Source organism: Macaca fascicularis, chromosome Y (genome assembly GCF_037993035.2).
Source record: "Macaca fascicularis isolate 582-1 chromosome Y, T2T-MFA8v1.1".
Lineage (NCBI taxonomy): Eukaryota > Metazoa > Chordata > Mammalia > Primates > Cercopithecidae > Macaca > Macaca fascicularis.
The window spans coordinates 4,106,006-4,118,961 of NC_132903.1; the positions used below are offsets into that span (position 1 = coordinate 4,106,006).

The following is a 12,956-nucleotide window of genomic DNA, read 5'->3' on the forward strand; positions in this document are numbered from 1 at the left end:
GACCAATATCCCTGATGAACATCGACACAAAAATCCTCAAAAAATACGGGCAAACCACATCCAGCAGCACATCAAAAAGCTTATCCACCATGATCAAGTGTGCTTCATCCCTGGGATGCAAGGCTGGTTCAACATATGCAAATCAATAAACATAATCCAGCATATAAACAGAACCAAAGACAAAAACCACATGATTATCTTAATAGATGCAGAAAAGGCCTTTGACAAAATTCAACAGCCCTTCCTGCTAAAAACTCTCAATAACCTAGGTATTGATGGAACATATCTCAAAATAATAAGAGCTATTTATGACAAACCCACAGCCAATATCATACTGAATGGGCAAAAACTGGAAGCATTCCCTTTGAAAACTGGCACAAGACAGGGATGCTGTCTCTCACCACTCCTATTCAACATAGTGTTGGAAGTTCTGGCTAGGGCAATCAGGCAAGAGAAAGAAATAAAGGGTATTCAGTTAGGAAAAGAAATCAAATTGTCCCTGTTTGCAGATGACATGATTGTATATTTAGAAAACCCCATTGTCTCAGCCCAAAATCTCCTTAAGCTGATAAGCAACTTCAGCAAAGTCTCAGGATACAAAATTAATGTGCAAAAATCACAAGCATTCTTATACACCAGTAACAGACAAACAGAGAGCCAAATCAGGAATGAACTTCCATTCACAATTGCTTCAAAGAGAATGAAATACCTAGGAATCCAACTTAGTAGGGATGTAAAGGACCTCTTCAAGGAGAACTACAAACCACTGCTCAGTGAAATAAAAGAGGACACAAACAAATGGAAGAACATACCATGCTCATGGATAGGAAGAATCAATATTGTGAAAATGGCCATACTGCGCAAGGTAATTTATAGATTCAATGCCATCCCCATCAAGCTACCAATTACTTTCTTCACAGAATTGGAAAAAACTGCTTTAAAGTTCATGTAGAACCAAAAGAGAGCCCGCATTGCCAAGACAATCCTAAGTCGAAAGAACAAAGCTGGAGGCATCATGCTACCTGACTTCAAACTATACTACAAAGCTACAGTAACCAAAACAGCATGGTACTGGTACCAAAACAGAGATACAGACCAATGGAACAGAACAGAGCCCTCAGAAATAATACCACACATCTACAGCCATCTGATCTTTGACAAACCTGTCAAAAACAAGAAATGGGGAAAGGATTTCCTATTTAATAAATGGTGCTGGGAAAATTGACTACCCAAAAGTAGAAAGCTGAAAATGGATCCTTTCCTTACTCCTTATATGAAAATTAATTCGAGATGGACTAGAGACTTAAATGTTAGACCTAATACCATAAAAACCCTAGAAGAAAACCTAGGTAATACCATTCAGGACATAGGCATGGGCAAGGACTTCATGTCTAAAATACCAAAAGCAATGACAACAAAAGCCAAAATTGACAAATGGGATCTAATTAAACTGAAGAGCTTCTGCACAGCAAAAGAAACTACCATCAGAGTGAACAGGCAACCTACAGAATGCGAGAAAATTTACCAATCTACTCATCTGACAAAGAACTCAAACGAATTTACAAGAAAAAAACAAACAATCTCATCAAAAAGTGGGCAAAGGATATGAACAGACATTTCTCAAAAGAAGACATTCATACGGCCAACAGACACATGAAAAAATGCTCATCATCACTGGCCATCAGAGAAATGCAAATCAGAACCACAATGAGATATCATCTCACACCAGTTAGAATGGCAATCATTAAAAAGTCAGGAAACAACAGGTTTTGGAGAGCATGTGGAGAAATAAGTACATTTTTACACTGTTGGTGGGATTGTAAACTAGTTCAACCATTATGGAAAACAGTATGGCGATTCCTCAAGGATCTAGAACTAGAAATACCATATGACCCAGCCATCTCATTACTTGGTATATACCCAAAGGATTATAAATCATGCTGCTATAAAGGCACATGCACACATACGTTTATTGCAGCATATTCACAATAGCAAAGACTTGGAATCAACCCAAATGTCCATCAATGACAGACTGGATTAAGAAAATGTGGCACATATACACCATGGAATACCAGGTAGCCAGAGAAAAGGATGAGTTCGTGTCATCCATGCATCCATGGATGCAGCTGGAAACCATCATTCTCAGCAAACTATTGCAAGAACAGAAAACCAAACACTGCATGTTCTCACTCATAGGTGGGAATTGAACAATGAGATCACTTGGACATGGGAAGGGGAACATCACACACTGGGGCCTATTGTGGGGAGGGGGTAGGAGGGAAGGATGTCATTGGGAGTTATACTTGATGTAAATGACATGTTGATGGGTGCTGACGAGTTGATGGGTGCAGCACACCAACATGGCACATGTATACATATGTAACAAACCTGCACGTTGTGCACGTGTACCCTAGAACTTAAAGTATAAAAAAAAATAGTGAAGTCGGTTTATTGGAGGCTGTGGATATCATTTAATCATAAATCATTTAATCTACCTGTCTTGTGGCTTGACCCTAAATAGCTCCTGGACCAGCCCACATCGTTCCAGCTCTCATAATGCCAGCTGGTCTTCCAAACTTGGGGAATTTCCTCTAACGTTCCTCTATTTCTACTGCCAAACAGTCCTCCGGGTACTAATGAAGTAGGAACTAGTACTTTGTTATTTCTTTCTCCACTAAAACATAAGAGAAAGAGAAATATGGTATCCAGGCCGGGCGCGGTGGCTCAAGCCTGTAATCCCAGCACTTTGGGAGGCCGAGACGGGCGGATCACGAGGTCAGGAGATCAAGACCATCCTGGCTAACACGGTGAAACCCCGTCTCTACTAAAAATACAAAAAATTAGCCGGGCGTGGTGGCGGGCACCTGTAGTCCCAGCTACTCGGAGGCTGAGGCGGGAGAATGGCGTGAACCCGGGAGGCGGAGCTTGCAGTGAGCCGAGATCGCGCCACTGCACTCCAGCCTGGGAGACACAGCGAGACTCCGTCTCAAAAAAAAAAAAAAAAAAAAAAAAAAAAAAAAAAAAAAGAAATATGGTATCCACACTGCTAGCTTGCTCTCTCAGGGGTATTCTGCACTCATTACATGCTTTTTGAATATATAATATGTAAATTTGCTGATATGTAAATATTCAATATGTAAATATGCTGGTGTGTGAATATTCATTATGTGATTATTCAATATGAAACATATTGAAATCTACTTGAAAGCTCATGAGTTTTTTGGAGTTTTCTTTTTTTTTTTAATTGATGTGTAATGGATCTACTTAGTTTGGGGATACATGTAATAATTGAATAGAGTCATATAATTTGTAAAAATCAAATGAGTATTTGGGATCTTCTTCACCAAAAATATTTGTCTTTTCCTTATACTAAAACGATCTAAATTCTTTTCTTCTAGCAATTTTGAACATGTAATAGATTACTATAAACTATAGTCACCCTACTGACCAATCTAAAACCAGGACTGTTTTCTTTCATGGAACTTTATATTTGCATTATTGAATCAACAAAACTGATGTTGATTCATGAGATTAAACAACTACATCTGAAGAGATATCATCAGTTCTCACTTTGCTGGAGACACACTTCACACCCTTGTAGGTAACGGTTGTATCTATAATAATGACATGTGACTCTGAGGTACTCTTTTAATTTTTATTTTTTATTATAAATAGAAATGGAGACCCACTATGGTGTTCAGGCAGGTCTGAAATTCCTGGGCTCAAGTGATTCTCATACCCTTGCCTCTCAACATGCTGGAATTACAGACATGAGCCACCAAGCCTGGCTTACTCTGGTTTTTTTTTTTTTTCTTGGTTGGTTGGTTGGTTTTTTGAGACAGGGTCTCGGTCTGTTACCCAGGCTGGAGTGCTATGGCATGATCTCGACTCACTGCAACCTCCACCTCCCAGGCTTAAGCTATTCTCCCAACTCAGTCTCTGGAGTAACTGGGGCAGCATGCACTACTACCATACCCTGCTGATTTTTGTGTGTGTTTTGTAAAGACAAGGTTTCTGGCCAGGTACAGTATTCCAGCACTTTAGGAGGCCGAAGTGGGCAGAGCACTTGAGGCCAGGAGTTCGAGACAGGGTTTTGCCATGTTGCCCAGGCTGGTCTGCAACTCTTAGGCTCAAGTGATCCTCCCACCTTGGCCTCCCAAAGTGCTAGGATTACAGGCATGAGCCAACATGCCCAGCCATTGAAAGTGTTTTCTATTCTGTTTTAAGAGAATGTTCTTTCATTGAAATGCACTATCTTGCTTTTTTTTTTTCCTTTCCTTTTGACATAGGGTCTCAATCTGTTGTCCAGGCTGGAGTACAGTGGTGCACTCATAGCTCACTGCAGAACTCCTGGGCTCAAGCCATCTTCCTGCCTCAGCCTCCCGAGTAGCTGGGCCCACAGACATGAGCCAGGGCACCTTAAAAGAAGTATACACTGGAGCTTTTGTAGCATCAGAGGAGTAAAACAACAACAACAACAAAAGAAACATGTTGGGACTGTGTCCCCAGAAGGCCAGATATGACTTGAACTAGAATGAGACATAAATTTACATGTTAAAGAAAACCACCCAGTGTGGCTGAAGCCGGGATCCCCTAGTGCTTCTGTCTCACCTGCAGACCAACAGTCTCCTGTCATCCAGCCTTCCACTCCTTCCTCCGCATTTCCCCTGAGGTATCTCAGTGGCATCTCCAACCCAGGGTTTGCAATGCATAGGTTCTTCTATCAGATCTGCCAGTGGCACCAAGATTTCTCTACCACCTAAAGCCAAAAAAAGAAAAGAAAAAAAAAAAAAGTCTTACACCTCTGGTCCCAGATACTTAGGTGGCTGAGGCAGGTGGGGGGCACCTGTAGTCTTAGCTATTTGGGAGGCTGAGGTGGGAGCATTGCTTGAACCCAGGAGGTTAAGGCTGCAATGAGCTATGATGGTGTCACTGCACTCCAATTTGGGTGATAGAGTGAGAACCTGCCTCTAAAAAAAATTAAAATAACAATAGATAAATAAAGTAAATTATACAGCATTTAAATGAGCAAAGAATGATTCACAAATTGGATAGCCCACAGAACCACAGTAGGTTCAGAGAGATCCCGGCACTGTCTCACGGTGAGAGAGGATTTATGGACAGAAAAAGGAGAGTGATGTACAGAAAACAGAAGTGAGGTACAGAAACAGCCAAATTCATTACAGCTCACCTTATTTGAGCATAGTTTGGACAGTTGACTTCCTTCGGACAAAACTTTGTGATTGGCATAAAAGTGCCAGGTTCCAGTCTGTTTACACATCCAGTTAGATTTCAGTGCACTGCGTACGGAGAAACCTTTAGGCAAACCTTAAAACATGTCAGGGGGCAGCTTGAGGCTAACTTTAATTCAGCACATCCTTTGGCACTCAGCTTAAATAGAGCTCTTAAACATGAACAGTCTGAGAAGAGGGCTGTGCCTGTCTAGTCAGACCTGAAATTTCAGCAGGGTTTTGGAAAACCGGTGACACTTGCCCTAAGTTACCGTGAAGGCTCCAGGCGTGGTCTGGGTGATATTACCCATGTTCAGGGTGAACTTCATGATGAAGGACTTCCACTGTTGCACAAGGCCCTGTCATCAGAGAGACCAAAATAAATGCCCCTTTAACAACTAAAGCAGACCCTAAGGTTAAGGAGAGAAAAGTTAGCTACAGGCTGAGTTCACAGAGAGGCTAGCATGGCAACTTCCTAAATCCCGAAGGTTGTAAGAAAAACCGCACTCTTGCTAAACTCCCGAAGAAGAGGAGTTACCAGGCAAATTATCAGACCTTCTAACCCTTTTTTTAAAACAAGGTCTCACTCTATAGCCCAAGCTGGAGTGCAGTGGTATGATCATGGCTCACTAGAGACTCAACCTCCTGGATTCAAGCAATCCTCCCACTTCAGCCTCCTAAGTAGCTGGGACCACAGGTTCGTGCCACTATGTTCAGCTAATTTGTGTGTGTGTGTGTTTTGCAGAGATGGAGTTTCACTGTGTTGCCCAGGCTGTTCTCAAACTCCTGCGTTCAAACAATTTACCTGCATCAGCTTCCCAAAGTGCTGGGATTACAGGTGTGATCCACTGTGCCCAGCCCCTTCTAACTGTTGACAACCCAGACTGCTATTCAGACAGAGGAGCAGCTTTACACACATTCTTTTCTAATATGCAACTGCAGAACTTACTCCAGTTTCAGCAGCCCATAGAGGCTTCACACTTTGTGCCCTACAGTTCACCTCTTCACATAAAGAGCCAAATCCCACCTCTTTTTTTTTTTTTAGATACATGATTCCCCTTTGTCAGCTAGGCTGGAGTGCAATGCTGCAGTTATGGCTTACTGCAGCCTCAGTCTTCTGGACCCAACCGATTCTCCCACCTCAGCCTCCCAAATACTTGGGATCACAGTCGTGTGTTACCATGCCCGGCTAATTCTTTTATTTTTATTTTTTGTAGAGATGAGGTTTCACCCTGTTGCCCACGCTGGTCTCGAACTCCTGAGCTCAAGTGATCCACCGCCTTGGCCTCCCAAAGTGCTAGGATTACAGGCATGAGCCACCATGCCCCACCTCATTTTAATGCTAAAACATAGCCCCTAAATGAACATGGGACATATATTACATATATATTTACCCATTGGGCATGCACGCAGCTCCCCTCATAAATATGCAAAGCTTCTCCCCCAAACCTGCTGAATATGCATGACTCTATTGTGTAATATGATCCCTATGAGGCATGAGACCCAATCTCTCTTTTCCCTCTCCAGAGAGACAGTACATTCTGTTTATGCCAGGGACACTCATTCCCCAGTTTGCAAACTGACATCACCAATAAAACTCTCCTTTCTATTACACTATTTGGGCTCCCCAGTGGTCTTTTGCACGACAGCTCTAAACTTTGCTTAAGGCTCTTGTAGGAGAGCAGGATAGGTCACCCCAGAAGATATCACTTTGGCATAAGGGTTCTTTTGAACTGAAGACAAATGAGAAGCAAGAGCTGCTAAAAGAAAACAGAATAAAACTCTCATGGGGGTTTGTTATACAGATTAGTTCATCATCCAGGCATTAAGCTTAGAACCTGTGAAAGGACAATATATCTTGGAGTCCACAGTCACTAAGCTAAAGGGAAAAGTCAAGCTGGGAACTGCTTAGGGCCTCTGCCTCCCATCGAGTCAAAGTCCCCCCTTTGCTTGCTGAGAGTCGAGTATCTGATCGCCTCCTTTGGAAAGGCTCATCAGAAACTCAGATCAATGCAACTGTTTGTGTCTCACCTATCTGTGACCTGGAAACTCCCTCCCAGCTTCTAGTCTTCCTGCCTTTGCTTCAAGCTGTCCCGCCTTTCTAGACCGAACCAATGTGCTTCTTACGTATACTGATTGATGTCTCATGTCTCCCTGAATGTATAAAACGAAGCTGTGCCCCGAGCACCTTGGGCACACGTCGTCAGGACTTCCTGAGGCTGTGTCACAGGGGCACGTTCTCAATCTTGGCAAAAGAAACTTTCTAAGTTAACTGAGCCCTGTCTCAGACTTTCTGGGTTCACATACCCATTCGTTATTTTTCCTGATCCTCTCCCTCCTCCCACGCTCCACCTTCTGAAAGACCCCATTGTGTATTGTTCCCCTCTTTGTGTCCACGTGTTCTCATCATTCAGCTCCCACGTATAAGTGAGAACATGCGGTATTTGGTTTTCTGTTCATGGGCTAGTTTGCAAAGGATAATGGCCTCCAGCTCCATCTGTGTTCCCGCAAAGGACATGATCTCGTTCTCAAACAATAAAAGCAAGTCAGCTAAGAGATTGGAAAACAAACAAACAAACCAAAACCTCTCTGCACTCTCCTATTTGCCTGAAAGTAGGCTTAGACTGTAAATTATCAGAGACACAGGCCTAGAGGAATCTACATAACCTCAATTCGCCTTTATCTTCCATATCCCTTCTGTATTTGTCTTCCCAAAGTCTGCAGCTCCTAGGAGCTTAAAAGGCCTTTTTCCTTTGCCTTTTTCCTTCCTGACAAATGCATTGTTCTTGGTTGATTTCTTCTACGTGCCCCAAGTTCTAACCATGTTTTTGAGTTACTCATCACTGAGTTTCACCCCATGTGGATGTACACTGCATGTCTTAATAAATTCTGCTTTTCTTTTGTTTTTTTGGCAGTGTAATTTCCAGGGTGGTAGCTGGAGAACTGAGGAAGACTGAGAAAAAGTTGTTACTGTTGTTACTTTTCCTTCTGCTCTGCCAGCACCCTGTCAAAATCCTTAAACATTTTGAAACAGGTAGCAGTTAAAAGAAAACTTCAGACAAGTGAAATCTGTTGGAGTTTAATTGAGCAAAGAAAATATTTGATTGAATCAGGCAGCTTCCAGAAACACAGCAGATTTAGAGAGACTGCAGGGGTGCCTCGTGGTCAGAACAAATTTATAGACAAAAGAAGTAAACTGAGGTACAGGAATCAGAAGTGTGCTACCGAAACAGTGAAATGGATTACAGCTTGGCGTTTGCCTGATTTGAATGCAGTTTGAACACTCAGCAGTCTATGAGTGGCTGAAGTATGGCCTCTGGCATTGGCCAACACTCAGCTATTGTTACAGATGCATACTATTAAGTTAGGTTTTCAATTTTGTTTGCCTATTAAGCTAGGGTACTCTTCATCCACAAAGACTCAAATATAGAAGTACGGAGTCCTTCTCGGGCCATATTTAGTTTGCTTTAACAGACGTAAGCATTTTATTTTTACTTTTGCCTATTTTCCCAAGAGCTGAGTATTTTCATTTTGCACTCAGCCTTGCAAACTATATACCTCGTTCTATCCACAAAGGAAAGATGCCAAGAACTGAGGTTGCTTAAGTCATTATTACTCATATTGATAGCAAGAGTGGGTTTCTGCAAAAGTTTGCTCTTAAATGTGAATATTTCCTGAGTCTATACTATTGATAGCATTTCTTTGGCAGGGATCTAAATTTGGCTCTTGGGGTTAAAGTTAGGGAATCTGGATTGCTGATCAAAATTCTGCTTAGAAGAAACAAAAGTAGGCTGAGCATGGTGGCTCATGCCTGTAATTCCAGCACTTTGGAAGGCCGAAGTGGGTAGATGGCTTGAGTCCAGGAATTTAAGACCAACCTGGGCAACATAGTGAGACCTCATCTCTACAATGTATACAAAAATTAGGTGGGAGTAGTGGCTCATACCTGTGGTCCCAACTACTTGGGAGCCTGAGGCAGGAGGACACTTGAGTCTGGGAGGTTGAGGCTGCAGTGAATCATGATTGGGGCACTGCAGCCTGGTGACAAAGCAAGACTCTGTCTTAGAAACAAAAAGGAAGGAAGGAAAGAGGGAAGGAAGGAAGGGAGGGAGGGAGGGAGGGAAGGAAGGAAGGAAGGAAGGAAGGAAGGAAGGAAGGAAGGAAGGAAGGAAGGAAGGAAGGAAGGAAGGAAGGAAGGAAGTCTGTACGGTTTAAATAATGAATACAGGCTGGAGATGTGGGTGGATATTTGGCATTTTCCAAGTGGGAGTTGCATTTGCATGTCATCTAAATGCAATGGGAAATAAAATAAGGCACACTTGAAGAGGCAGGATTTTTCTTTCTTTTTTTTTTTTTTTTTTTTTTTTTTTTTTTTGAGACGGAGTCTCGCTCTGTAGCCCCGGCTGGAGTGCAGTGGCCGGATCTCAGCTCACTGCAAGCTCCGCCTCCCGGGTTCCCGCCATTCTCCTGCCTCAGCCTCCCGAGTAGCTGGGACCACAGGCGCCGCCACCTCGCCCGGCTAATTTTTTGTGTTTTTAGTAGAGACGGGGTTTCGCCGTGTTAGCCAGGATGGTCTCGATCTCCTGACCTTGTGATCCGCCCGTCTCGGCCTCCCAAAGTGCTGGGATTACAGGCTTGAGCCACCGCGCCCGGCCCGAGGCAGGATTTTTCTAAATCAGAATCCAAGCTTTCTATTCTGCGGAATCTGACTGCCATCCTGCCATCTGCAGCTGGAAAATGTCCATTGCTCAATTACCATCACCAAGAGGTGGCCGGGCAACTAACCATCACCCCATAAATCACCCCAAGGTATCCACCTGTGCTTCCATGCAATGTGTACTTCCTGTGTCCCCCGCTGTTTTTTACAACAGTGCTAAGGAAACCCGCTCCAGCCAGAGGCAGGGCTTCTGAGGCCATTTGCAGATCTGAGTAAGGAAAACCCTAAAACCCTAGGAGTCTTTACCATTTGTGGGTCCATCCGATTTGGGATTTGCTCTTGAATCCCTGTACCACCCAAGTCAAATTTCATAAAAGATTTGGATTGGAAAAAATCATTGCAAGTAGGCTCCTAAATACACTGCTTCATTAGCTAAATTATAGCCAAGATCTGAGGTGCGGGTGCTGCTTTCAGCCAAGCCTTTTGAGATTATTTATTGTTGGACCATCTCAACTCTAATTCACGTTGCTTTACTCATCCTCTGAACCTGGCCTTGAGACAGAAGAAACTATGTATCTTTTCTCCAAATTTAGACCAGTGTCTGGATTATTCTAGGTTCTCCATTTATGTTCACCCTCTGAGGGGTGAATGAGTAGCACAGATCACACATACTAGTTGTAATTAAAATGTATGTGCTTAGAAAAATCCAGATGATAAATGATGCACTTTGATACTTCTGTCTCTCTCTCTCCACCGCTACCCTTCTGTCTGTCTTTCTCTAATTTTTGCTGTTATTCCTGTCTGAAACTTTAGGCAATGCATTCTATTCCTTCAAAGCTATTAAGGGTTTGAGGAGCTTATGTAAAATACTGACCATCTCAGATGGATAAAGTAGGTGGAGGTGAATTTCTGGATGCAATCAAACTGTATGGGTTGAAAAAGGTCTTTCCTTTTCAAATTCCTCTTCCAAGAATAAAGTTAAAATGTACGCTATCTTTACAAAAATGCAATCAATATACACATTTATCGTATTAGGAATCTGGAGCAAGCTGTGCAGGCAGCTGTGTTAGCATGCCACCTAGTGTTTACATTCATCTAATGGTTAAAAACACGCACTGCTCAATCAGGCTTGTGTTCCTTGATGCGAAGGAAAGAATATAAATTATTTAAAGGATAATTCAGAATGAGGAAATAATAGACATTCCTTAAGTAACTATATTTGTAAACTGAATTGTATAATTTATCTTTCTATTTAGGGAAAAAGGTTAATTAAGGGCTTAAGGGGCATATGGAAAATATTGACCACCTCAGATAGACAAGGCAGGTGAAGGTAATTTTCTTTATGCAATGGGTCATAATAGTTTAATTAAGCATCAAGTTTGGAGTGTTTAGACCAATGGCAAAGGTTTGTATCATTTTAATAGATGACATCCTTTTGATTTTAATCTTGTTACTTTCAAAATAACCACTAGAAAAGGAAATATAATACTTATTAAGAGCTATCTGTGGGCCTATGGGCTGTGTGCAAAGTCTTTTAGAGATAGTATCTCCATTAATCTTTGTAAGTCCCGTAATAAACTTTTTAGTTGCATTTCACAGATGGAACAATTGAAGTATACATAGGTTAGGGAATATGTCCAAAGATATTTAGTTGGTAAGAAGAACAATTCCCATTCACCCCATTGTGTCAAACCCTAGAGAACATTCTTTCCACCTCTGAACACCACTGTGTGGAAAAGAACGTGTTCCGTTGGTGGTACATAGCTTGCTTTTATCTACTACCGTCTCCTTGGCATGTGGTTAAAGAAAATGGAAGGACAGGACCCAAGGAGGGAGAAGGACCTTGCATGTGGGGTTGACAACCTTGGGTCCAGACCTCATGGTCCTGCTCCCTTTACAGTGTAGACTCACCAAAGCCTCTTCATGTCTCCACACTCTGTGTTCTTCATCTGCAAAAATAAGAGCATTTGAGAAGAAGATTTCAGAAGTTATTTCTCAGGCTAAAATCCTAAGATTCTGTTCTAGGGTATTCTAAATTCAAGGTGAACCTCCTCCTAACAGTGATGAGAAAATGAGGATGTTTCAGAGATCTTATAACAAAGAGTGGCAGAGAAATTGCTCAGCCTTTGTAAGGAATTCTTTTGTGGACAAATAAGATCTAATATGGTTGCACCAAATCACTTAGGAAAAAGATATCCTTCGTTGATAGTTAATATTACAACAGTTATTTGTATTTCAGTTGACACTTTCATATTACTCTTTAGTGAAGACAGTGCAACAGTATAGGTCCATTGAAATAAGTCAAATACACATAATTTTCTAATTTTTTTATTTCCATAAGTTTTGGGGGAACAGGTGGTGTTTGGCTACATGAGTAAGTTATTCAGTGGTGATTTGTGAGATTTTGGTGCACCCATCACTCAGCAGTATACAATGCACTCAATTTATAGTCTTTTATCCCTCACCCCCTTCCTACTCTTTCCTCCAGAGTCCCCAGAGTCCATTGTGTCACTCTTAGGCCTTTGCATCCTCATAGCTTAGCTCCCACTTATAAGTGAGAACATACAATGTTTGGTTTTCCATTTTTGAGTGACTTCACTTAGTCTCCAAACTGATCCAGGTTGCTGCAAATGCCATTAATTCATTACTTTTCATGGCTGATTAGTATTTCTTTGTATATATATATGCCACAGTTTCTTTATCCACCTGTTGATTGATGGCATTTGGGCTGGTCCCACATTTTTGCAATTGTAAATTGATGAACACACTTGATTATGTTACTCCTGGGGTTACACATTTGAGAGACACTCCTGGAGGACAGGTGAGTCTCCAAGTGGGGCTTAGCCCACAAGGGTTCTTGGCTTAGCCCAGGAAATAATTCAAGGGCAAACCAGAGGTAGAAGAAAACTGCTTTATTGAAGCAACAATGTTACAGCTTTGTGACTGCTCCTGCAGAACATGGCTACCCTCTAGGCAGAGAGTAGCAGCTCAGGGCAGTTGTGCAGTCACATTTATACCCATTTATTGTTATTTTTATTTTTTCCTTGTTTGAGACAGCGTTTCACTCT

General features: G+C 42.0%; 1 long non-coding RNA gene across 2 annotated transcripts in view; it reads left to right on the forward strand.

Annotated features, from left to right (window-relative positions):
- Positions 1 to 12,956, forward strand: part of LOC141409508 (uncharacterized) — a 43,592-nt gene that overhangs the window by 23,375 nt on the left and 7,261 nt on the right. The window lies entirely within an intron of this gene.